At 38.2% G+C, this 27,921-nt stretch overlaps 1 long non-coding RNA gene across 4 annotated transcripts; it reads left to right on the plus strand.

Annotated features, from left to right (window-relative positions):
* The first annotated feature begins 5,776 nt into the window (after nucleotides 1-5,776).
* LOC134807601 (uncharacterized) lies at nucleotides 5,777-25,953 on the plus strand. 4 transcript variants are annotated; one of them, XR_010148491.1, is made up of 4 exons: nucleotides 5,777-5,835; nucleotides 6,581-6,687; nucleotides 18,208-18,364; nucleotides 24,433-25,953. It is a non-coding gene; the product is annotated as an uncharacterized LOC134807601 (long non-coding RNA). The 4 variants fall into 4 exon arrangements; XR_010148489.1 differs by having other exon boundaries at nucleotides 5,800-5,835; nucleotides 6,578-6,687; XR_010148490.1 differs by having other exon boundaries at nucleotides 5,808-5,835; nucleotides 6,537-6,687.
* Nucleotides 25,954-27,921: the final 1,968 nt, after the last annotated feature.

The raw sequence follows: 27,921 nt of genomic DNA on the forward strand, positions 1-27,921 counted from the left end.
TGACCCTGCATGACATATGGTGTCCTCCTCCCCGCAAGCTGTGAATGTATGTGACTAATAAATGCTGTCTGTTTCATCTTTTTAGTGTCAAGTGTCATATCTTCAGCCATCCCCATAACCTTAGGGTGGGAATCCCTCTGTCACCAACTGAGTGAATAGGAGGCGATTAAAACACATCAGTAAGAGAACTTCTTGAAAATGTCTGATATGCTTATGTATATAAATTTATTCTCATCATTTTTCTTCTTCAGAATGACAATCTTTGGAAAATGTAGTTTCTTGTAAAATCTTGGCCGGGCACTGTGTCTCACGCCTGTAATCCCAGCACTTTGGGAGGCCAAGGCAGGTGGATCACCTGAGGTCAGAAGTTCAAGACCAGCCTGACCAACATAGAGAAACCTCATCTCTACTAAAAGTACAAAATTAGCCAGAGTGGTGGCACATGCCTGTAATCCCAGCTACTCAGGAGGCTAAGGCAGGAGAATTGCTTGAACCCGGGAGGCGGAGGGTGTGGTGAGCCGAGATTGTGCCATCGCACTGCAGCCTGGGCAACAAGAGAGAAACTTCATCTCAAAAAAAAACCAAAAACTTCAAAATTTGATATATCTAGAATGATGGGTCTGGGTCAACAACTGTATACTCAATATTACTCTCATTTTGACTCTCTTCAGCACACCAGACACACTCAGCCATATCCAGAACTGCAGTTCTCCATTTCCTTCCCATAAAGCTTTCAAAGTACATACACTGAAAATATTGTAATGATTATAATTAGCATTCAAGTCCAGGGCAAGGCTTTCTTTGAGGGAAGGACTACAGAATGCAGATCTTTTAGAGCACTGATGGAAGAAAATTTCTCCTAAAAAAACGTTTTCTTTCGGTTTGTTATTTTACTTTAAGTTCCCCGATACAAGTGCTGAACGTGTAGTTTTGTTAGACAGGTGTACGTGTGCCATGGTGGTTTGCTGCACCTATCAACCCTTCATCTAGGTTTTAAGCCCCACAGGCATTAACCATTTTTCCTAATGCTTTCCCTCCCCTTGACCCCCATGCCCTGACTGACACCAGTGTACATTGCTTCCCTCCCTGTATCCAGGTGTTCTCATTGTTCACCTCCCACTTATGAGTGAGAAAATGTGGTGTTTGGTCCTCTGTTCCTGTGTTAGTTTTCAGAGGATGATGGTTTCCAGCTTCATCCATGTCCCAGCAAAGGTCATGATCTCATTCCTTTTTATGGCTGCATAGGATTCCATGGTGTATATGTACCACATTTTTTTTATCCAGTCTATCATTGATGGGTATTTGGTTGGTTCCATGTCTTTGCTATTATAAATAGTGCTGCAATAAATATATATGTGCATGTGTTTTTATAGTAGAATGATTTATATTCCTTTGGCTATATACCTAGTAATGCAATTCCTGGGTCAAATGGTATTTCTGGTTCTATATCCTAGAGGAGTCGCCACACTGTCTTCCACAATGGTTGAACTAATTTACATTCCCACCAACAGTGTAAAAGCATTCCTATTTCTTCACAGCCTTGCCAGCATCTATTGTTTCTTGACTTTTTAATAACTGCCATTCTGACTGGTATGAGACGATACTTCCTTGTGGATTTGATTTGCATTTCTCTAGTGACCAGTGACAGTGAGCTTTTTTCATGTTTGTTGGCCGCATAAATGTCTTCTTTTGAGAAGTGTCTGTTCATATCCTTTGACCACTTTTTGATGGGGTTGTCTGTTTTTTTCTTGTAAATTTGTTTAAGTTCCTTGTAGATACTGGAAATTAGATCTTTGTCAGATAAGTAAATTGCAAAAATTTTCTCCCGTTCTGTAAGTTACCTGTTCACTCTGATGATAGTTTCTTTTGCTGTGCAGAAGCTCTTTAGTTTGATTAGATTCCATTTGTTAATTTTGGCTTTTGCTACAATTGCTTTCAGCATTTTAGTGATGAAGTCTTTGCCCATGACTATGTCATGAATTGTATTGCCTGGGTTTTCTTCTAGGGCTTTTATGGTTTTGTGTTTTACATTTAAGTCTTTAATCCACCTTGAGTTAATTTTTGTGTACGGTGTAAGGAAGTGGTCCAGTTTCTGTTTTCTGCATATGGCTAGCCCAGTTTTCCCAGGACCATTTATTAAATAGGGAATTCTTTCCCAATTGCTTGTTTTTGTCAGGTTTGTCAAAGATCAGATGGTTGTAGATGTGTGTTGTTACTTCTGAGGTTCTGTTCTGTTCCACTGGTCTATATGTTTGTTTTGGTACAAGTACCATGCTGTTTTTGTTACTGTAGGCTTGTAGTACAGTTTGAAGTCAGGTAGAATGATGCCTCCAGCTTTGTTCTTTTTGCTTAGGACTGTCTTGGCTATACAGGCTCTTTTTTTGGTTCCATATGAAATTTAAAGTTGTTTTTTTTAATTCTGTGAAGAATGTCAATGGTAGTTTGATGGGAATAGCATTGAATCTATAAATTACTTCGAGCAGTATGGCCATTTTGATGATATTGACTCTTCCTATCCATGAGGTTAGAATGTTTTTCCATTAGTTTGTGTTCTCTCTTATTTCCTTGAGCAGTGGTTTGTAGTTCTCCTGGAAGAGGTCCTTCACATCCCTTGTTGTCTTTATTCCTAGGTATTTTATTATCTTTGTAGCAACTGTGAATGGGAGTTCATTCATGATTTGGCTCTATGCTTGTCTATCATTGGTGTATAGGAATGCTTGTGATTTTTCCACATCGATTTTGTATCCTGAGAATTTGCTGGGGTTGCTTATCAGCTTAAGGAGTTTTGGGGCTGAGATGATAGGGTATTCTAAATATAGAATCATGTCATCTGCAAACAGAGACAATTTGACTTCCTCTCTTCCTATTTGAATACCCTTTATTTCTTTCTCTTGCCTGATTGCCCAGGCCAGAACTTCCAAAATGATGTTGAATAGGAGTGGTGAGAGAGGGCATTCTTGTCTCGTGCTGGTTTTCAAATGGAATGCTTCCAGCTTTTGCCCATTCAGTATGATATTGACTGTGGGTTTGTCATAAATGGCTCTTATTATTTTGAGACATATTTCATCAATATTTAGTTTATTGAGAGTTTTTAACATGAAGGATGTTGGATTTTATTGAAGGCCTTTTCTACATTTATTGAGATGATCGTGTGGTTTTTGTCTTTGGTTCTGTTTATGTGATGGATTACATTTATTGATTTGCATATGTTCAACCAGGCTTGCATCCCAAGGATGAAGCTGACATGATCATGATAGATAAGCTTTTGGATGTGCTGCTTGATGTAGTTTTCTAGTATTTTATTGAGGATTTTTGCATCAATATTCATCAGGGATATTGGCCTGAAGTTTTATTTTTTTTGTTGTGTCTCTGCCAGGTTTTGGTATCAGGATGATTCTGGCCTCATAAAATGAGTTATGAAGGAGTCCCTCCTTTTCAATTGTTTAGAATAGTTTCAGAAGGAATGGCACCAACTCGTCTTTGTACCTCTGGTAGAATTTGGCTGTGAATCCACCTGGTCCTGGGGTTTGTTTGTATTTTGTATTTTTGTTTTTGTTGTCGTTGTTGTTGTTTGTTTGTTTGTGTTTGGTTGGTAGGCTATTAATTACAGCCTCAATTTCAGAACTTGTTATTGGCTTATTCAGGGATTCAACTTCTTTCTGGTTTAGTCATGGGAGGGTGTATGTGTCCAGGAATTTATACATTTCTTCTAGATTTTCTAGTTTATTTTCATAGAGATGTTTATAGTTTTCTCTGATGGTAGTTTGTATTTCTGTGAGGTCAGTGGTGATATCCCCTTTATCATTTTTTATTTGATTCTTCTCTTTTCTTCTTTATTTGTCCAGCTAGTGGTCTATTTTGTTAATTTTTTCAAAAAACTAGCTCCTGGATTTATTGATTTTTGAAGGGTTTTTGTGTCTCCAGCTCCTTCAGTTCTGCTCTGATCTTAGTTATTTCTTCTCTTCTGCTAGCTTTTGGATTTGTTTGCTCTTGCTTCTCCAGCTCTTTTAATTGTGAAGTTACGGTGTCAATTTGAGATCTTTCTAGCTTTCTGATATGGGCATTGGAAAAAAATGTTTTCAAAAGTTCATGACCCAGAATCAAAATGCTTTGAAACTGTAGCTTGAATGAGCATTCCATATTTTCCATCTGTATCTTCATTTCTTTGTGCTTTTTCTATCAACCTTAAGGAAACAGGGGCATGATTTAAAGAGTGATGTAACAGGACGCAAATTGTCTCCAAACTTAGTCTTTAGCTATCACCTTGATTATGAGCTAGAAACTTGGCATCCTAAAGACTCCATTTTCCAGCCTACCTTGCTTCTACATGTGACATATATTATGTGAGGCTCCTGTGAAGTCTTCTTAAAGGAGACATCACATCTCTCTCCTCTCCATTTTCCTCTTTCCTGAAGGCTGGAATATGACATGAGGACTTGAGCTTGAGCAGCTATTTTGGACCATGAACAGAATGTCATGGATGAAAGAACATCAAAAGAAAAAAATTGAGATTTGTATAAACTAATCAAGCCACTATACTATCCCCAAACTGCCTATCTCTAGACTGTCCCACAAAAAAAAAAGTAAATGTCTAGCTTGTTTATGTATCTGTTACATGCAGCTGAACTTCCTTTGAACTGACACAGGTAGTATACCTAGAACTGCTATTCAACCAGTTTACAACAGTATAGTCATGCTATACTGAAATCTAAAATTCTGCCATAGGTTACTGAGGAAAAACACCATCTAATAATCTTGCATAGCATCAACAAAGGTAGGAAATTGAGAATGCAAGTCTTGCCAGTATAGACATGGGACACTCCTGGTGGCTGCTGAGCTGGTGGCAGCAACAGTGCCAGTGGCATTTTCTGATCCACCTGCTATTTTAAAGTAGCTCAAGATTTGCAAGGACAAGGTAGCAGAGCAGATGGCAAAAGCAGTAGCACACTGGCAGCAACATTGTCATCACTAGTTGATGACAGTGATAGCCACAGTCTGATTGAAACTCAGGCTCTCTGGATATGCACATGAAGGCAGGGCAGCCAGCACAAAAGACACAAAAGTAACAGGTGCCAGGTACCTATCCACTTCCCATTTACTGTAGCTCTTATCCCCCTTATCTATGGGGGATATGTTTTAAGCCTCTGGTGGATGTCTGCAACTGTGGATAGTACTGAAACTTACATATGCTATGTTTTTTTCTTATACGTACATACATACCTATGATAAAGTCTAATTTATAAATTTGGCTGGCTGTGGTGGCTCATGTCTGCAATCCCAGCACTTTGGGAGGCCAAGGCGAGTGGATCACCTGAGGTCAGGGATTCAAGACCAGCCTGGCCAACATGGTGAAACCCCGTCACTACTAAAAATACAAAAATTAGCTGGGCATGGTACCAGGCACCTGTAGTCCCAGCTACTTGGGTGGCTGAGGCAGGAGAATCGCTTGAACTCGGAAGGCAGTTGTTGCAGTGAGCTGAGATCACACCACTGCACTCCAGCCTGGGTGACAAGAGCAAAACTCCATCTCAAAAAAAAAAAAAAAAGAAAGAAAAAGAAGTGTAATGTATAAATTAGGTGCGTAAGAGATTAGCAACAGTAACTAATACTAAAATGGAACAATTATACTATAATTCAAATTATGTGAACGCGGTCTTGCTCTTTTTCTCTCTCAGGATATCTTATTTTACTGTACTCATTTTTTGTGATGATGTGAGATGATAAAACGACTGTGTGATGCTATGAAGTTAGGTGAATAATGTAGGCATTGTGACATAGTGTTAGACTACTACTGACCCTGTGATGATACATCAGAAGGAGGAGCATCTGCTTTGGGTGAGTCTGGTTGATGGAGCCATGATAGGGTAGATGGTTGGATGTCTGGAGCAGACAGTATTGACAACAAATGAGCAGGTAGCTTATACAGTGTGGACATACTGGACAAAGGGATGATTCACATCCCGGGCAGGACAGACCAGGATGGCAGAAGATTTCATCACACTAATAGAACAGTGTGCAATTTAAAACATATGAATTGTTTATTTCTGGAATTTTCCATTTAATATTTTCAGACAGATAAGGGGAACTACCTATTGGAGAAGTCATTGGAACACTGCTATGCGGCTCACAATATTAAATCTGGACTCAGACAGGAGAAACTCAGTGAAATGATAAACAAAAGATTATATTATTGACTTCTAAATAAATCAATAACTGATTTGAAAATTATTAAATTGGATGAATGATTTATATAACTAAGTAAGCAATTGTATACTTATAGATGTGTGTCATACACATGTCTAATTTAGAGAACAGAAAGAATTTTAAATGCATTTTATTTACACATTAATTTGTATTACTTTTTGAATATCACCCCTGAGCATGCCTAGATAGAAGCCAGTCTTAAGTTACAACTTTGTAACTTAAGAAATTAAGAGAAGCTACTGTTCTACTTTTCCCACTCTGAATATCAGATTATTGACTACAATTGTCACTAAAGTCAAACCCAGTTGTGATTTATGTATCTATAAAAATAGCTGAAGAATATGTAACTTTGGGATTTCATCTTTTTAAAAAGAAGACACTGATGATGAAATAGCATGATGAACGAAGAACTATGAAACACACACCATAAGAAAAGAACAATAAAGATGTAACAAGCATGATAAACATAAGCTACGAAACACGGTGAGTCTAACATTAACTTTCAGTCCATCTTCAGTAGGACAATGGTGAAGCCATTAGCTAGGTGTCGATAAGGAAAATACATCTCTTCTAGTCTGTCATCTGTTTTGATTTCGTCATGATTCATGGATCCTCTTCTTTCAGGTTTCATACTCTAACAATTAGTTATGGAGGTTGCTCAGCTTCTTGTATCAAAGAGTTTATAAAGAATTGAAGAGAATTCTCTCTCCCCTCTCAATAGCTCTTTTGTCAGACTGATTTAAATACAGAGTCTTTATCAACTGTATCTTATAAGATGTTTTTTACTCTCAATTATGATCTGCATAATTGTTACCTCCAGTTTCTAAGAGCGGTGGCTCTCAAATATCAATGTTTTGACCCACTGCATCAGAATCATTTGGAGAATCTGTTAAAAATTTAGATTTCCAGGCCATGCTTCCATAATATATTTTAGGTACGGCCTAAGAAATTATAGTTTAGCAGTATGTCCAACTCCCAAATTGAAAGCACAGCCAGATTTGGGAATCTGGTATTTAGAGGAAGGCTGCCCTTACTGCCCTGTGGGGCTGAAGCACTGCTCTGACTTCACCTTTCCTATCCAAGTTCTCTGGGATCTTCCCCTTTCCATAGCTATTGGGTGGAGAACGGGAAAGGGTATGAAACCTCACTCTTAAGGTGATAGACAGATTATTTTCCAGATTTGAACTGATATAAACTGAATCTGGAAAAGTGCATTCCCTAAAAGACAGAACTCCCATTATGTGTTTCCTCCTCAGAAAAAAACTTCACATGCTTCCCATGGTTCCAGTCATTCTGGGTTTTACTAAGTTTCATGTTCATTCTCAGGTAACTAATTTAAATAACCCTGAGAGATAACAATAGCGAATCATGCTCTCCGTAGAACATGCAGAATAAAAAAATGCAGAATAAAAAACTAAAGCATAAAGTATAATTCCCAAGCATAGATAGGGGCAGAGATCATCAGACAGACGCAAAATGAAGAATTTTTAATTTCAACCAGTTTGAGCAGTCAGATGTGAACCTGATAACAGAGGAGGCAATGGGTCAGGAATCCAACAAGTCCTGCAAATTGAGAATCCTAAAACAAATCTGAGGCCAGGAGAGAGCAGAAAATGGGTTAATTCCGTGGTTTTAGGCAAGGCTGGAGAGATCAACAGCATCTTGAAGGTCAAAGGAGGTACAGAATCCAACAGCTTAGAGAATTTGAAGCAGAGGCATTCATGAGTAGAAACAGTAAAGAAACACTACGCCTAAGTCAGTGAGAAATTCTCTCTGCTTCCTTGTATACCTCCTGTTGGCAAACTGTGGCCCTGAGACCACAGGTGTATAATCACTGACAGAAGATGATTAGAGAATAAAAGGTGCACTCTGTACAAGAATGAAGTAAAGACAGAAGTGTGACAATTACTGGAAGCTCTTAAACATTAAAAGCACCCAGCAGGCAATTCCTTCCTCTGTGTTTATTAATTCCTCCCTTGCATCTGACAAGGTACAAAGGTAAGTTTTGCTCTCTACCTGCTGTATGTTTACAAGGTATAAAAGACCTGGAGAAATCTTTCACCTCAAGTCTCTCAGGCAGCTTAATTCCTCATTAACTTTCATAAAGGCCAATTCAGTGAGTCAAACTCTGTTCTGTTGTTGCAGAAATAAAAATAGTTTAACCAGCAAAAGATTCTCGAGTCCACTTGAATTTAAAAATAGAAATTAATAATGGCAACTATAGAGTGCTTGGGTCTCACAACAATGTAGAAATAAGAAAAGACTAAACTACAACCTTGAGCAAGTCATTTAACCTCCCTAGGCCTCAGTGTCATTGATTGTAAAATCAAGAGGGAAACACTTGCTCAGAATATTTCATGAAATTGTGATGAGGCTTAAATGAGTTAACATACACCAAAGCACTTCAGAAGAAAACAACTATCAATATCATCATTAATATTTATCTATTTGGCCAGTATTTTATTTTAGTCATATTCACATGAGTATATGATTGCAAACAATTGCATTTTGATAATACAGAAAGAGCAAAAAGATACACAAAATGGTCACAAGTAAAATGGTTATGTGATTTTTGAAGAGACTGCAATAAGAAAATCCCACATCATGGGAGGAGAAAATATTATCAAAATGTAACACTATTTCTTATTGTCATATATATTTTCTCGTTTTAAATCACACATTAGAGAAAAATTGTAAGTAGTGTTAAATAAGATGCCGATTTATATTTCTTTATTTTATTTTATGTTTTTATTATTATACTTTAAGTTTTAGGGTACATGTGCACAATGTGCAGGTTAGTTACATATGTATACATGTGCCATGCTGGTGCGCTGCACCCACTAACTCGTCATCTAGCATTAGGTATATCTCCCAATGCTATCCCTCCTCCCTCCTCCCACCCCACAACCGTCCCCAGAGTGTGATGTTCCCCTTCCTGTGTCCATGTGTTCTCATTGTTCAATTCCCACCTATGAGTGAGAATATACGGTGTTTGGTTTTTTGTTCTTGCGATAGTTTACTGAGAATGATGATTTCCAATTTCATCCATGTCCCTACAAAGGACATGAACTCATCATTTTTTATGGCTGCATAGTATTCCATGGTGAATATGTGCCACATTTTCTTAATCCAGTCTATCATTGTTGGACATTTGGGTTGGTTCCAAGTCTTTGCTATTGTGAATAGTGCCACAATAAACATACGTGTGCATGTGTCTTTATAGCAGCATGATTTATAGTCCTTTGGGTATATACCCAGTAATGGGATGGCTGGGTCAAATGGTATTTCTAGTTCTAGATCCCTGAGGAATCACCACACTGATTTCCACAATGGTTGAGCTAGTTTACAGTCTCACCAACAGTGTAAAAGTGTTCCTATTTCTCCACATCCTCTCCAGCACCTGTTGTTCCCTGACTTTTTAATGATTGCCATTCTAACTGGTGTGAGATGATATCTCATTGTGGTTTTGATTTGCATTTCTCTGATGGCCAGTGATGGTGAGCATTTTTTCATGTGTTTTTTGGCTGCATAAATGTCTTCTTTTGAGAAGTGTCTGTTCATGTCCTTCGCCCACTTTTTGATGGGGTTGTTTGTTTTTTTCTTGTAAATTTGTTTGAGTTCATTGTAGATTCTGGATATTAGCCCTTTGTCAGATGAGTAGGTTGCGAAAATTTTCTCCCATTTTGTGGGTTGCCTGTTCACTCTGATGGTAGTTTCTTTTGCTGTGCAGAAGTTCTTTAGTTTAATTAGATCCAATTTGTCAATTTTGGCTTTTGTTGCCATTGCTTTTGGTGTTTTAGACATGAAGTCCTTGCCCATGCCTATGTCCTGAATGGTATTGCCTAGGTTTTCTTCTAGAGTTTTTATGGTTTTAGGTCTAACGTTTAAGTCCTTAATCCATCTTGAATTGATTTTTGTATAAGGTGTAAGGAAGGGATCCAGTTTCAGCTTTCTACTTATGGCTAGCCAGTTTTCCCAGCACCATTTATTAAATAGGGAATCCTTTCCCCATTGCTTGTTTTTCTCAGGTTTGTCAAAGATCAGATAGTTGTAGATATGTGGCGTTATTTCTGAGGGCTCTGTTCTGTTCCATTGATCTATATCTCTGTTTTGGTACCAGTACCATGCTGCTTTGGTTACTGTAGCCTTGTAGTATAGTTTGAAGTCAGATAGTGTGATGCCTCCAGCTTGTTCTTTCAGCTTAGGATTGACTTGGCGATGCGGGCTCTTTTTTGGTGCCATATGAACTTTAAAGTAGTTTTTTCCAATTCTGTGAAGAAAGTCATTGGTAGCTTGATGGGGATGGCATTGAATCTATAAATTACCTTGGGCAGTATGGCCATTTTCACAATATTGATTCTTCCTACCCATGAGCATGGAATGTTCTTCCATTTGTTTGTATCCTCTTTTATTTCATTGAGCAGTGGTTTGTAGTTCTCCTTGAAGAGGTCCTTCACGTCCCTTGTAAGGTGGATTCCTAGGTATTTTATTCTCTTTGAAGCAATTGTGAATGGGAGTTAACTCATGATTTGGCTCTCTGTTTGTCTGTTATTGGTGTATAAGAATGCTTGTGATTTTTGTACATTGATTTTGTATCCTGAGACTTTGCTGAAGTTGCTTATCAAAGTAAAGCCGATTTATATTTCTAACAAGATAGTTGATCAATTTCACTTTTGACAAGAAAATGTCCAAGGAACATACAGACTTAGAGAAAGAAGAGCATGGGAAAGGAGCATATTCCTGGCTAGACCTCTCTTCCACACTCTAGTAGGAAACTCTATCAAATTAGTATTGACTTTGTGTAGGACCTCTCGTACCTTATCCAGGTAATTCTGGGGGCTTACAACCAAAGCAGGCTAAAAGACTTTGTTTATTTGCACATCAATGGTCAAACTCAAATCTCTGTGCTCTTATCTCTCCAATGCAAGTAAGGATTAACCAAAAGCATGTGAATAAGTGAAAATTAAGAAAAAAAAAAAGGAGCAAGAGAGTTTGTGCCAGTGCCTAGAGGATAGCTGGTATAATCTATATACTCAAACACACTTGGTGCTTTCTCAGGCATCAATATAACTCACATGTGAGAAAATTAAAATTACACTGGGAAATGACACCTTGAAGTGCTCAAACTTAGCCCTTTCTTTGAAAGCTATAATTGCTGAAAATGTGGCCCAATATCTCAAAATAATAGTCACTGGTGATATAGTCAATAAACGTATGACTAGTCAATAATGCTTTATACTAAATTCCTTCTGTTGAAATAACTGCTATGATATCTGTCTTCTGACTGAACCCTTGACTGATAGAAGATAGCTGGCATTCAAGCCAGTGGCTAAAAGCCATTGACCAAAAGAATTAGTAAAAATAGAGAAGGCAAGAGTTTCAGGAACTGAGCCTTCAAGCATGCCAACTAATTTAAAGGTTTAGGGAGATGATAAGAAAACAGTAAAAATAAGACGAGAAAAAGTTAGCAACTAGGGAGGTAGAAGAAAAACTACGTAATATAATGTTCTGGAAGACAAATAAAAAATGATATTTCAAGGAAGAGAGGATAATCAATGGATCCAGATGGAAATCATAAGTAACCTATCAGTAGTAGGGGAGAACACTTGGCAAGTATGTATTTAAAAGAGATTAGAGCTTATGATCTTAGTATCAAATAAATCTGAATTCAAGGGAAAATGCATAAAATTATAAAAATAGAGTGTTTTATAATTATAAAATGCACAACTTATAATGAAGGTATACGAGTTACAAATATATGCTCTAAATAATATTTATAAAGCAAAAATCACAGAAGATACAAAGGTCAATAAATGAAAATATATTTAAAATAACAGATTCAAGCTGGGTACGGTGCCTCATGCCTGTAATTCCAGCACTTTTAGAGGCCAAGGTGGGAAGATTACTTCAAAGCCAGGAGTTTGAGACCAGCCTGGGCAACAAAGTAAGACCCTGCTTTTACAAACAATAAAATAAATTAGCTGTGTGTGGTGGCAAGCAACTATAATCACTTATTTTGAGCCCAGAAGTTTGAGGCTGTATTGAGCTATGATAGCACCAGCCTGGGTAACAGAATGAGACCCCGTCTCTAAAAAAATAATAATGAAATCACAGATCTACATTTCCTCTCTTAATTCACAGCAAATCAAATGGAAAGAAAACATTTTTTAAGTATATAAATATTATATATAAAGTATCATATATAAGTATCATATATAAAAAGTAGATGTAATTTATATATATATATATATATATATATATATTTCTATAACCCAAATATAGGTAATATGCCTTCTTTTAGGGAGCATTGTTTCATGAACCAGAGGAAATATGCCCTCCTGTCCATGAAACAGTCACAAAAATTGACTATATATTCAACCACTAAGCAAACTCCAATAAATTCCAAATTTATAAAGTATAAAGATTACAGGAAATATTCTCTGACCATAAATAAATCAGGAAACAAAAAATCCTGCAACTGATATATTACATTAGTGCCACTCATCAATATTTCCAGTATTTCTACTTTTTGTCATTCCAGGACATAATAGGACTGTGTTTCCCTAACATTCTTGAATTCATGCTTATGGGACTTGCATTAACGAATACAATCTGAACAGAAGTATTTAATGGTGTGCTGCAGTGACTGGCATCATTCCAGATGGTTCTGTTTGAGGATCAATGGAGCACAGCTCCCAACTGACCCTAATGGATATGTACTATGAAGTTACTGTTAACCTATCCTGAATTGACTGATACAAACCTTCAGAATTTTTGGAAATTTAAATTGAAATTGTAGAATTCTAGGCCCACAAAAAGATAAAAACATCAGAACATATGAAAATACATTTTTTAAAAAGCTATGCTTAAAGTACACATAAAAATATACAGGAAGAACTTTTCTTCTAAAGTATTGCCATTTTGGTGACCGAGCTCCAAAACCCCTAAGTCTCTCTGCCTCCCTTCTCTAAGATTCAGATGTCCAGGAAATAAAATCTAATTGGTCCAGCTTGAATCAGTTATCTGACCAAAAGCATGGGGTTCAACAACACAGACATGGCCTCTTAGGGTTTGAGGGCCCTCCACTGTGTTTTGAGGCCATTTCCAAAGGGGAATAACTATAATTTTATTACATCTCACCCCTTAGTCATATGCTGCCTACAATGATTCAACTATCTAGATTCTGGACTCAGTTATGAGGTGCACCAAGACATGGTTCCTGGATGGACGATCTCTACATGTTCAGTTGTTTCCCAGTGAGGAAGAGTTTGGCCTTAGTTACGCAGGTCAAGTAGGCAGAGTTAGCACTCTGAATGGGAAGTAAATAACATATACTGAAAGCTGTGTGTTCCTTACTAGCTTCTATGAGAATTAAACTATGAGTCTATAAATTGATTAAGTTTCATTATAATGCTCATTTCCTGTGTATAAGCTATGTGAAGAGAGATTGTGCTTATAATATGGGAAGAAGCAACATATGTTTCTTTGAATTCATCATTTGCAGTAGTTATGCTCCACCTTTGTTTTGGCATAGTTTTTTTATATCATAACTCCTAGAATCACCACAAATGTCTAGGGCAGGTTTTCTAAGCTTTTTCTCTTGTCCTCTCCATCTAAACAGAATTTTTATCCAACTTGACTCTTGCCTTTGATGGGACAAAAACCAATTTTTCTCTTTTTAATTCAGCAAGGCCCATTCTTTAAACAGCTTCCAGAAGCAGAATATATATTCCAAGAGGAGCCATGGACATCCCTAAACCCTCTTCAGTGGCAAAAGTGGCAGGGAAAAGAGTATCCAGATGGCTGTGCTGGAACTCTTTTCTCTCTTCTGGATCTACCCAGGGATTGATTTCTGATCAAACAAATGCGACTGGACTCCTTTCAAGGCATTAAATGTAATTTGCTGTTAATTGTTATCGTTAAAGGACTCTGCTGAGTGGTATCAAGGCACCATCTGGACAGCTCATCACATTCACTGGGGAAATCCCGAAATCTCCATCTAAAAAGGTGTGTGTCACTTGCAGGCATTTACAGTACTTGTCAACAACCTTTGCATCCGGTGGGAAACTTGTCACAGATGGTTGAAATTAAAGACAGAAATACTCTCTTTGTTGGTCAAAATTCTACTTTGTAGTATTTATACTTCTTTAAAACCGTCAGGTTTAAATGAGGATAAAAATATAAGAGAACATAGACATGTATGTTCTCTTGTATTTTAAACACCATCTATATCATCTCAGCATTTGGTTGTAAACAGCAGAACATGACACAGATCATCTGAAGCAAAAAGAGAGAGAGAATTGATTGGAATTATATTGGACTACTGGAAGACCAGCTTGAAAATCTGACAGGTCCCAAGTAAGCTCTGGACGGCTATGCAGAAGATACCCAGGGGATGTCAGACAACTCTAACAGACTCTGTATTGTGCTATCACTTGCTCAAGATCCAAAATCTTACAAAAGAACACCTGTTGTTCAAGTCTGTGTCAGTGTTTTGCCACCTGATTCTATCAAGATGAAGAAAGAGGAACATCTTTGGCTTCCACACCTAGAGATGGACACTGCCTTCAAGTAAGTGATCTCCAAGTTAAGATGAAGATACCATTATGAAGCAGATGTGGAAGCTGAACACCCCCAAAGTGGCAAAGATTAACTAAATTATTTTACTATAAATCAAACCCCTCTATGACAGGTAAAAAAATCTGTCTTCCAATGATATTTTGAAAATCATTACTGATTCAATCATTAACTAAATGTATGTTCACATTGTGGTAAGGATGTATTACAAGGAAATCCTGAGAACTTTGGATGAAGTGGTACATTCCTTACCTTTTGAGACCCATACCACATAAGAAAACAAAATGCTTTTCTCCAGAATAGAATACTGGTCTCAACAGGCGATTTTCATGACACATTATAGGGTTTTTAAAGTTTCATTAATTTTTTTATTTATTAAATTCATATGAATCTACTAAGTTTTTTATGTGTCACTGTGTAAAGTTTTGCTAGATGGATACAAAATAGTATTTAATACTGTCTCTAATTGAAATCTAAGTGGGAAAATAAGACATATCTACCCAAAATAATTAGTAAACAGGGAAATATATATACTTTGATGGAAGTCAATTAAAATTGTATATATCCTGAAGCCTACTTAAAATTACATTTTATACAAACAGTATTCAGTTCCCAGCACGTCTTGTGTGCTTGGAAAATAGATATGACAAAAGTCCAATTTAATTTTGCCCTTCCCGTCTGCTATTCAACAATTTGCCAAAATGTTACAGGCTTACTCCATCTATCCAGATATTTGGATGTATATTATCTAGTTGTAGCAAACTATCTCCTCTTCCCTTTTTATCATGGGAACTCTAGTTCATCCTTCAAGATTTAACTCAGACGTACCTCCTGTGAATTTCTTGATGTACACACTATGGATCTGTGGTCTGGACACCTTGTCTCTTGTCTTCTTAATGGCACCACGTCCTAATGACTTAGTAAATTTATGCCCACTCTCCTTCCCTATTCCACTTCTCTTCATCCATCTCTTAAATAGAAGAAAAAGTACCAATAGGACTCAAGGACAAAATGGAGTCCTAGAGTCATACACATAAGCCAGCAACCATGGAGTGGCACCTACAGTGGGGGAGTGGAAGGAGGAGTAAAATGTTTATATAAAGAGAATTTCATGGGAAAAATGCTGGCCCTTAGAGAGCCAGGTCAGTCCAGAAGTTCAAAACAATTAAATAATGACCCCTCTACATAATTCCACCTGTTTCCCTCCTTCCGCATGTTTAGCTGGTTGATTAGTAACTATACTATGGCAATTCTTATGGGTTAACATTACCATTGTATCTTAGTGAAAAATGAAAGCTTCAGGCTCTGCACCTCTATTGCAAAATCAGTGTAGCGCTAGGGCCTACTGTAAACATTCCTACAAAATAGATATATCAGTCACAGTCATACTCATCCGTGATTTTAATGGAGGTTTAATATAAAGAATTTGTGAATAGGATAAAAGGAATAAGGCAAAAAGCAAACAGTGAGACACCAAGAAATGGTACTTCAAAAGCAGCTACTCATCCAAAGGTCCTAAGAATTTAGAAGCTTGGAAGAAAAATCCTGACGACCTGGACATAGACCTCTGAGGAAGGAGAGCTGCTAGATGGCCTAGTACCTCCAGAGCTCAGAGGACGGCCCCTGCAGAGCTAGGACTGAGACTTATGAGGAGAGGACCATCTGTTTATTGTTGGTAATCCTGGTAGATGCAACAAGGCTGGTACAAGAATATAAAAAAGCAAATGGAAACTGGAGCCACCTGGTGCTATTGGAAGCAATTACTGCATTCAGAGTGATGCTCCATTGCTATTGTAGTCCTGAAAGGATCAAGAAACAGAAAGAAGCCATGATCTCCTTTTCCTCCTTCAGCCTTTCAGTTTCTCTCTAGTTGCCCATAATAATAGCACCCAATAGGAGCCCGCTGGCGAAGGGAGACAGTATTCAGAATTCCAAACACAGTCCTATAACACCAAGGCTGGGAGATAAACACTTCATTATCAGTAGGAAAGGCAGCAGGCAGGGAAGAAATCTCTCCAGGTGAAGTTAGATATCAGTTCTTTTCTTTGCATTGCGTCTTTTTAGGTTTCATTTCTCATAAGGTTAAGTTTCCAACTTTTAACTGAGGCTGTCTGAAAGATAATATCACAAGCCTCATAATTAAGGCCTTTTTCCTCATCATAATTTCTGATCCAATTAGAAAACATTTTTTAAAATAACTAAAAGGATATAATTGAATTGTAAAACACAAAGGATAAATACTTGAGGTGATGGATACTCTATCTACCCTTATGTGGTGATTACTGTATTGCACGCCTGCATGAAGATATCTTGTGTAACCCATAAAACATATACACCTACTATGTACCCACAAAAATTGAAAATATTTTTAAATGCAAATATCCCTTTAGTTCCCAGGGACAGGGCTTTCCTGATCTTGCCCAAAATTCAGAGACCCATTTCACTCTGAAAAGTGTTCCTGAACCTCTGGATAAAGGAAGAACTGCCACACTATGCAGGGATTACTAAGCCCTGTCTCTCCATAGCCACAAGCTGCTAGTCCTATTTTGCTTTCAGAGTTGTTATCAACCTCTGTTTTTTAAAACAAAATTTTTATCTTAGAATACTCTTCTCTGAATAGCATTAACCAATACAGACAAAAATGAATGGTAGATGTCCCACGAGCCTTAGAAGGCTATACACCAGCTGAGCACTGAGTACGGTTTTATAAGTGAAATAATGATGAATGGTTTTTCCATACCTAAGCACAACATTGAGTTAAAATCAACACTGCATGACTCATTTTTAAAACTCTTCTGACAGTTCTACCCTTTAGGTTGGCCTTAAGCCTGTCTTGCCTTTATGGGCCATCAGATTTTTTTGGTGATCTCCAACAGGCAGCAGTCTGGAATACCCGCAGCTTAGTGGCTCACGATGCAGGAAATATTCTTGCCTGACTTGGAATCTATTAAAGCAATTTCTTCCTCTCTGATTTTTACAGCTAATGTCCAGTTGGCCAGTCAACCATGGCTGCAATGAAAGGAAAATGACTTTGGGGAAATAACATGGACTTCTTGGAGTAAAACAATCAAGATAGGAAAGATCCTATCCAGTTTATTCTCTCCCAATTTTAGAAAAACATCTTTCACACTTTTCCTCAAATATTGAGCCATATAAAATCATTGTTCAATTTAACTTTAAATTAACTTTAACAATGACAACTTAAGGTACTGTGTTAGATAGAGTAAACCAAACAGAGTCTTAAAATGTAAAAACTATTGACAATCGAGTAGGAATAACACACTTTTTTTTTTCACTTAACATTTCAACCTAACCATGGAGATGTGGGGATTTATGTCCTTTCCCTTTAGATTTTGTGTATGTTCTGTAATTGCTTTAATCAACACAAAACTACAGAAGTGACACTGTACCTGTTTCTGTGCCTAGGCCTTATGAAACTGACAGCTTCCGCTACCTGTGTCTTAGAACAATGCTCTTGAAAACCAGCCACCATGCTGTGTGGAAGACCAAAGAATCCCATGGGGAAGCCCACATAGAGAAGAACTGGAAGTTCCAGGCTGAAGACCTGCTGTGTTCCCAAACAGTCAGTACCAATTTGCCTTTTAAGAGAGTGAGCTATCATATAAATGACTTCTCTGGATCCAGAAAAGCCTAGTACTTGACCTACAAAATCATGAGCAAGATAAAATTGCTCTTTTAAGACATTATCTTTTGGGGTATTTTCACAGGCAACCGGCACCCACTATAAAAAGCTGTCACCTCATATGAGATAACATCCTCAAGACATTTTGAGTAGTTTAATCCAGATCACCAGAAACCCCCTTTATTTTATCTCCAAGCAAACACGTATTTCCTGCCTTTCAGTAATGTATGCTATAAAAGAGGAAAAACGCATTGAGATACAAAAGCACATTATAAGACAGAAAACTCTATGTTCCATTTCCTATCATTTACCTTGATGTGAACAACCATCTCCAAAAGTGGGACTAGTTGCCATTGCTTCATATCTCCCTCTCATCTTTCACCTACTTCTCCCTTTGCAGTCTTGGGCACACCATTGTGGCCTCCTCACCTATTCCCACCTCTTCTCTATAATTTTTTATTATACTTTAAGTTCTCGGATACATGTGCAGAACATGCAGGTTTGTTACATAGGTATACATGTGACATGGTGGTTTGCTGCACCCATCAATCCATCACCTACATTAGGTATTTCTCCTAATGCTAACCCTGCCCTTGCTGCCCATCCCCAGTAAGCCCCAGAGTGTGATGTTTCCCTCCCTGTGCCCATATGTTCTCATTGTTTAACTCCCACTTATGAGTGAGAACACGTGGTGTTTGGTTTTCCGTTTCTGTGCTACTTTGCTGAGAATGATGGTTTCCAGCTTCATCCATGTCCCTGCAAAGGACATAAACTCATTCTTTTTCATGGGTGCATAGTATTCCATGGTGTACATGTGCCACATTTTCTTTATCCAGTCTAACATTGATGGGCATTTGAGTTGGTTCCAAGTCTTTGCTATTGTGAATAGTGCTACAGTAAACATATGTGTGCATGTGTCTTTATAGTAGAATGATTTACAATCCTTTGGGTATATACCCACTAATGGGATTGCTGGGTCAAATGGTATTTCTACTTCTAGATTCTTGAGAAATCACCACACTGTCTTCCACAATGGTTGAACTAATTTACACTCCCACCAACAGTGTAAAAGCATTCCTATTTTTCCACATCCTCTCTAGCATCTGTTGCTTCCTGACTTTTTAATGATCACCACTCTAACTCCCATGAGATGGTATCTTATTGTGGTTTTGATTTGCATTTCTGTAATGGCCAGTGATAATGAGCTTTTTTTCATATGCTTGTTGGCTGCATAAATATCTTCTTTTGAAAAGTGTCTGTTCATATCCTTCACCCATTTTTGATGGGGTTGTTTGTTTTTTTCTTGCAAATTTGTTTAAGTTCCTTGTAGATTCTGGATATTATCCCTTTGTCAGATGGATAAATTGCAAAAATTTTCTCCCATTCTGTAGGTTGCCTGTTCATTCTGATGATAGTTTCTTCTGCTGTGTAGAAGCTCTTTAGCTTAATTAGATCCCATTTGTCAATTTTGGCTTTTGTTGCAATTGCTTTTGGTGTTTTAGTCATGAAGTCTTTGCCCAGGCCTATGTCCTGAATGGTATTGCCTAGGTTTTCTTCTAGGGTTTTTATGATTTTAGGTCTTACATTTAAATCTTTAATCCATCTTGAGTTAATTTTTGTATAAGGTGTAAGGAAGGGGTCCAGTTTCAGTTTACTGCATACGGCTAGTCATATGACCATACAACATTTATTAAGGAGGGAATACTATCCCCATTGCTTGTTTTTGTCAGATTTGTCAGAGATCAGATGGTTGTGGATGTGTGGTGTTATTTCTGAGGCCTCTGTTCTGTTCCATTGGTCTATATATCTATTTTGATACCAGTACCATGCTGTTTTGGTTACTGCAGGCTTGTATTATAGTTTGAAGTCAGGTAGCATGATGCCTCCAGCTTTGTTCTTTTTGCTTAAGATTGTCTTAGCTATATGGGCTCTTTTTTTGTTCCATATGAAATTTAAAGTAGTTTTTTTCTAATTCTGTGAAGAAAGTCAATGGTAGCTTGATGGGAATAGCATTGAATCTATGAATTACTTTGGGCAGTATGGTCATTTTCACGATATTGATTCTTCCTATCCATGAGCATGGAATATTTGTTTGTGTCCTCTCTTATTTCCTTGAACAGTGGTTTGTAGTTATCCTTGAAGAGGTCCTTCACATCCCTTGTAAGTTGTATTCCTAGGTATTTTATTGTCTTTGTAGCAGTTGTGAATGGGAGTTTGCTCTTGATTTGGTGCTCTGTTTGTCTATTATTGGTATGTAGCAATGCTTGTGATTTTTGCACATTGATTCTGTATCCTGAGACTTTGCTGAAATTGCTTATAAGCTTAAGGAATTTTTGGGCTGAGAAGGTAGGGTTTTCTAAATATACAATCCTGTCATCTGCAAACAGAGATAACTTGACTTCTTCTCTTTGTGTTTGAATATGCTTTATTTCTTTCTCTTGCCTGATTGCCCTGGCCAGAATTTCCAATGCTATGTTGAATAGGAGTGGTGAGAGGGGGCGTCCTTGGCTTGTGCTGGTTTTCCAAGTGAATGCTTCCAGCTTTTGCCAATTCAGTATGATATTGGCTGTGAGTTTGTCATAAATAGCTCTTATTATTTTGAGATATGGTCCATCAGTACCTAGTTTATTGAGTGTATTTACCATGAAGAGGTGTTGAATTTTATCAAAGACCTTTTCTGCATCTATTGAGATAATTATGTGGTTTTTATCATTGGTTCTGTTTAAGTGATGAATTACATTTATCAATTTGCATATGTTGAACAAGCCTTGCATCCCCGCGGTGAAGATGACTAGATCATGGTGAATAATCTTTTTGATGTGTTCCTGGATTCAGCTTGCCAGTATTTTATTGAGGATTTTTTCATCGATGTTCATCAGGGATATTGGCCTGAAATTTTCTTTTTTGTGCATGACTCAGCCAGGTTTTGGTATCAGGATGATGCTGCCTTCATAAAATGAGTTAGGGAGGAGTCCCTCTTTTTCTATCATTTGGAATAGTTTCAGAAGGAATAGTACCAACTCTTCTTTGTACCTCTGGTAGAATTCGGCTGTGGATTCATCTGGTCCTGGGCTTTTATGGTTGGTAGGCTATTAATTACTGCCTCAATTTCAGAACTTGTTACTGGTCTATTCAGGGATTTGACTTCTTGGTTTAGTCTTGGGAGGGTGTATGTGTCCAGGAATTTATCCGTTTCCTCTAGATATTCTAGTTTATTTGCATAGAAGTGTTTATAGTATTCCCTGACGGTAGTTTGTATTTCTGTGGGATCACTGGTGATCTCCCATTTATCATTTTTTATTGTGTCTATTTGATTCTTCTCTCTTTTCTTCTTCATTAGTCTGGCTAGCGGTCTATTTTGTTAATCTTTTCAAAAAACCGGCTTGTGGATTCATTAATTTTTTGAAGGGTTTTTTGTGTCTCTATCTCCTTCAGTTCTGCTCTGATAGTTATTTCTTGTCTTCTGCTAGCATTTGAATTTGTTTGCTCTTGCTTCTCTAGTTCTTTGCATTGTGATGTTAGTGTGCTGGTTTTAGATCTTTCTGGCTTTCTGCTGTGGGCATTTAGTGCTATAAATTTCCCTCTAAACACTGCTTTAGCTGTGTTCCAGAGATCCTGATACGTTGTGTCTTTGTTCTCATTGGTTTCAAATAAATTATTTATTTCTGCCCTTATTTTGCTATTTACCCAGTAGTCATTCAGGAGCAGGCTGTTCAGTTTCTATGTAGTTGTTTGGTTTTGAGTGAGCTTCTTAATCCTGAGTTCTAATTTGATTGCACTGTGGTCTGAGAGACAGTTTGTTACGATTTCCGTTCTTTCCAATTATGTCATCAATTTTAGAATAAGTTCTATATGGTGTTGAGAAGAATGTATATTCTGTTGATTTGGGGTGGAGAGTTCTGTAGATCTCTATTAGTTTCACTTGGTCCAGAGCTGAGTTCAAGTCCTGATATCCTTGTTAATTTTCTGTCTCATTGATTTGTCTAATACTGACAGTGGGGTATTAAGGTCTCCCACTATTGGCCAGGTGCCGTGGCTTATGCCTGTAATCCCAGCACTTTGGGAGGCCGAGGCACGTGGATCACCTGAGGTCAGGAGTTTGAGACCAGCCTGGCCAACATGGTGAAACCCCATCTCTACTAAAAATACAAAATTAGCTGGGCATGGTGGCATGCACCTGTAGTCCCAGCTACTCAGGAGGCTGAGCCAGGAGAATCACTTGAACCAGAGAGGCAGAGGTTGCAGTGAGCCAAGATCACACCACTGCACTCCAGCCTGGGTGACAGAGTGAGACTCGATCTTAATAAATAAATAAATAAATAAATAAATAAATAAATAAGTCTTCCACTATTATTGTGTGGGAGTCTAAGTCTCTTCGTAGGTCTCTAAGAACTTGCTTTATGAATCTGGGTGTTCCTGTATTGGGTCCATATATATTTAAGATAGTTAGCTCTTATTGTTGCATTGATCCCTTTACCATTATGTAATGCCCTTCTTTGTCTTTCTTTATCTTAGTTGGTTTAAAGTCTGTTTTATCAGAGACTAAGATTGCAACCCCTGCTTTTTTGTTGTTGTTGTTGTTGCTTTTGATTTGCTTGTTAAATCTTCTTCCATCCCTTTATTTTGAGCCTATGTGTGTCTTTACACAGAGATACATCTCCTGAATACAACAAAGCAATGGGTCCTGACTCCTTATCCAATTTGCCAGTATGTGCCTTTTAATTGGGGCATTCAGCCCATTTATATTTAAGGTTAATATTGTTATGTGTGAATTTCATCCTGTCATTATGATGCTAACTGGTTATTTTGCCCATTAGTTGATGCAGTTTCTTCATAGTGTCAATGGTCTTCACATTTTGGTTTGTTTTTGCAGTGGCTGGTACAGGTTTTTCCTTTCCATATTTAGTGCTTCCTTCAGGAGCTCTTGTAAGGCAGGCCTGGTGGTGACAAAACCCCTCAGCATTTGCTTGTCTATAAAGGATTTTATTTCTCCTTCACTTATGAAGCTTAGTTTGGCTGGATATGAAATTCTGGGTTGAAAATTCTTTTCTTTAAGAATGTTGCATATTGGCCCTTACTCTCTTCTGGCTTGTAGGCTTTCTGAAGAGAGATCTGCTGTTAGTTTAACGGGCTTCCCTTTCTGGATAACCCAACCTTTCTCTCTGGCTGCCGTTAGCATTTTTTCCTTCATTTCAACCTTGGTGAATCTGATGATTATGTGTCTTAGGGTTGCCCTTCTCGAGGAGTAACTTGTGGTGTTCTCTGTATTTCCTGAATTTGAATGTTGGCCTGTCTTGCTAAGTTGGGGTAGTTCTCCTGGATAATATCCTGAGTGTGTTTTACAACTTGGTTCCATTCTTCTGGTCACTTTCAGGTACACCAATCAAACGTAGGTTTGGTCTTTTCACATAGTCTCATATTTCTTGGAGGCTTTGCTCATTCCTCATCATTCTTTTTTCTCTAATCTTGTCTTCACGCTTTATTTCATCAAGTTGATCTTCAATCTCTGATATCCTTTCTTCCGTTTGATCGATTTGGCTATTGATACTTGTGTATGCTTCACGAAGCTCTCGTGCTGTGTTTTTCAGCTCCATCAGGTCATTTATGTTCTTCTCTAAACTGCTTATTCTAGTTAGAAATTCCTCCAACCTTTTATCAAGGTTCTTAGCTTCCTTCCATTGGGTTAGAACATGTTCCTTTAGCTCAGAGGAATTTGTTATTACCCACCTTCTGAAGCCTGTTCTGTCAACTTGTCAAATTCATTCTCCATCCAACTCCTTGCTGGCAAGGAGTTGTGATCCTTTGGAGGAGAAGAGGCATTCTGGTTTTTGGAATTTTCAGACTTTTTGCGCTGGTTTTTCCTCACCTTCGTGCATTATTTACCTTTGGTCTTTGCTGTTGGTGACTTTTGGATGGAGTTTTTGTGTGGTCATCCTTTTTGTTGATGTTGACACTATTGCTTTCCGTTTGTTGGTTTTCCTTCTAACAGTCATGCCCTTCTTCTGCAGGTCTGCTGGAGTTTGCTGGGGAATCCAGACCCTGTTTGCCTAGGTATCACCAGGGGAGGCTGCAGAACAGCAAAGATTGCTGCCTTCTCCTTCCTCTGGAAGCTTCATCCCAGAGGGGCACCCACCAGATGTCAGCTGGAGCTCTCCTGTATGAGGTGTCTGTCAACCACTGCTGGGAGATGTCTCCCCACCAGGAGGCATGGGGATCAGAGACCCACTTGAGGAGGCAGTCTGTCCCTTAGCACAGTTTGAGCACTGTGCTGGGAGATCTGCTGCTCTCTTCAGAGCCAGCAGGCAGAAATGTTTTCAAGTCTGCTGAAGCTGTGCCCACAGCCTCCCCTTCCCCCAGATGCTCTGTCCCAGGGAGATGGGATTTTTCATCTATAAGCCCCCGACTGGGGCTGCATCATCTTTCAGAGATGTCCTGCCCAGAAAGGAGGAATCTAGAGAGGCAGTCTGGCTACAGTGGCTTTGTGGCGTTGCAGTGGGCTCCACCCTGTCCAAACTTTCCAGTGGCTTTGTTTACACTGTGAGGGGAAAACCTCCTACTCAAGCCTCAGTAATGGTGGATGCCCCTCCCCCCACCAAGCTCTAGCATCCCAGGTCAACTTCAGACTTCGGTGCTAGCGGCAACAATTTCAAGCCAGTGGATCTTACCTTGCTGGTCTCCTTGGGGGTGGGATCCCCTGAGAAAGACTACTTGGTTCCCTGGTTTCAGCCCCCTTTCCAGAGGAGAGAACGGTTCTGTCTCACTGGCATTCCAGGCCCCACTGGGTACGAAAAAAGCTCCTGCAGCTAACTCAGTGTCTGCCCAAATGACCACCAAGTATTTGCTTGAAACCCAGGGCCCTTGTAGTGTAGGCACCCGAGGGAATCTCCTGGTCTGTGTATTGTGAAGACCTTAGGAAAAGCACATCATCTGAGCTGGATAACACTGTCCCTCACAGCATTGTCCTTCGTGGCTTCCCTTGGCTAGGGGAGGGAGTTTCCTGACCCCTTGAGCTTCCTGGGTGAAACAACACCCCACGCTGCTTCTGCTCACCCTTAGTGGGCTGCACCCACTGTCTAACCAGTCCCAATGAGATGAACTAGGTACCTCAGCTGGACATGGAGAAGTCACCCATCTTCTGAGTTGGTCTCACTGGGAGCTGCAGACCAGAGCTATTCCTATTCAGCCATCTTGCCTGGGAGTCCCTCTTCTCTACGTTTTAATCTCAACAAATTCAGAGTGAAAACTATGGACTTGAGAAGAGCAAGTAGAGCAGGAGAAGGAATGTCAAACCACCAAATATAATTCTACAAAGCATTGGTCTTTTTATCTGTGTTCACAGCCCCTGGCTCATTTCTTTAGCCACTACAGTAAAAACCACCTAGTTAAAATTGCAGCCCCCACTGACACACTCCCTATGCCTTCCCTGATTTGTTTTTCTCCATAGCACTAACTGTCAGGTGCCATATTACATATTTATTCATATAGCTTGCTTATTTTTATCCACCCTAATAAAATGTAAGTTCCATGAGAACATGGATTTTTATCTGTTTTATTCACTAGCACATTTCTACTCCCTAGAACAGAGCCAGGCCCATGCTAAGTTCCAAAAATATATATTTACTAAATTATTGCTGTTAATTGTGGTCTTAAGGTAACCCTCAGAACATATCATTATTGCTTTGAAAAAATATGCTACAAAATCCGAAGGATCTACTTTAAAAATTAACTCTGAGAACACAGACTACTCAGAAATAGAAGTTTACTTTTTTACTTAGGTTTGCAGTATATAATTTTTGTAATTCAACAGTATGAAAATATTCCATAAATTAATGTTAAATAGTATCAAATACATAATTTTTGGGGGGGTTCTCAATTTTGGCTTTGGTCAGGCCAAACTATTAATAACTTGGTAGGAAAAATTCTTGACTGCCTGCTAATGAAAATTTTCTGTACTTAAATGATTTAAGTGAATACAATCTAGTGACCTTCTTCCACACCATGTTTTTAGCTCTAGCATTTTCTCTACTGTTCCTTTTCTTTTTTTTTTCAGTAATCATTTATAAATGATAAGAACTTCTAAGGCACTTGAACAAATAGATAAGGCAGATAGGTCAACACAATAAATATATATCACTTTGAACAAGTATAACAAAATAAACATTGACAGAACAATTTGGACACTTAGCTGGATCCTAGAAGTAACTGAAATCTACATCTTGTGACTGTTCTATGTCCTCATCTCCAACAAATAATCTATTGATCTTAAGACTTTTTAAACTCATGTGTATATTACCTCACAGTTTGCAAAACTCATTCATATGCATTGTCTTAATCTCCACAGTAGCAATGAAGTATTTTATTAGTTAGCTACTGCTGCATAACAAACCAGCAGAAAACCTCAATGGCATAAAACAGTAATCACCTATCTTTGGTTACAAATTGATATCATTGGCTGCACAGTTCAGCTGAGCTCAACAGGGTTTATTCACACATCTTTGATCAGTTTCAGGTCACCTAGGTAGTTTTGATTACCTTAACTGGACTCTCTCACATGTCTTGGGCATTAACTGGACAACATGGGCTATCTTGACTCTGTTCCACATGGCCCCTCCCCTTGTTTGGGAATTTCTTATGATAAAGGCAGAGGAGGAAAGGAATGAGCAGGTATACTTTTTCATGTGTCAGACTGCATCAAATTTGCTACTGTCCCACTTGCCAAAGCAAATAACATGACCAACCCAGAGTTACAGTACACAGAAAAAGATGTTGCTACAGAAACACCATTAATTATGGTCATTGATACAATCAATCCACCACAGTTTGTGCTATTAGTTTTGTTATTTTACAGATGAGAAAATCAAGACTTGAGGTTAAATAAGTTCCCCAGAGTGAATCAGCCAAGTGAGTGCACCAGAAGCTCAGATATTCTGACTCTAAACATGTTCTTTCCTCCAACCGTGTCTGGCATGTTCATTCATATTCACAGATGCTGAGTTTATTGTTTCCAAAAAACAGAACCATTTCATATTACTATGATACCTCAGAAATTCCAAAAACAACAGTTGGAATGCCAATCAGATTACTTATCCTTTTTGTAAACTGGATAAATGCAAATCTTATTAGTTCATGCTGCTCTTTATTATTGAATGCTTTGGAACCTTTGGGTGTGCCTTGCTTGTCCCTCCAGCTAAATTTTCATCTCCTCCAAGACAGAAACCTCAAGTTCTTTGTCTTTGTATTTTTCCTACTGCCTAACATAATGCTATTCAAGTAGTAGATGTGCCACTTGGTTGATGAAACTAAAAGAACAAAATGTCACCTTGATACAGTTCCCTGTTAGAGAAGCAAAAATTAAAAGGAAACAGCTAAATTGATACTGGAATGAGTAAAGGATAAGGGAGAGTTCCAACTGTGCCTATATAAGAAAAGAAAAAATAAAAAATAAATAAAAATAAATAAAAAATAAAACATAAATGTATTATTTTTAAAATCTTCAT

This window comes from Pan troglodytes, chromosome 11 (assembly GCF_028858775.2).
Source record: "Pan troglodytes isolate AG18354 chromosome 11, NHGRI_mPanTro3-v2.0_pri, whole genome shotgun sequence".
NCBI classification, from domain to species: Eukaryota; Metazoa; Chordata; class Mammalia; order Primates; family Hominidae; genus Pan; species Pan troglodytes.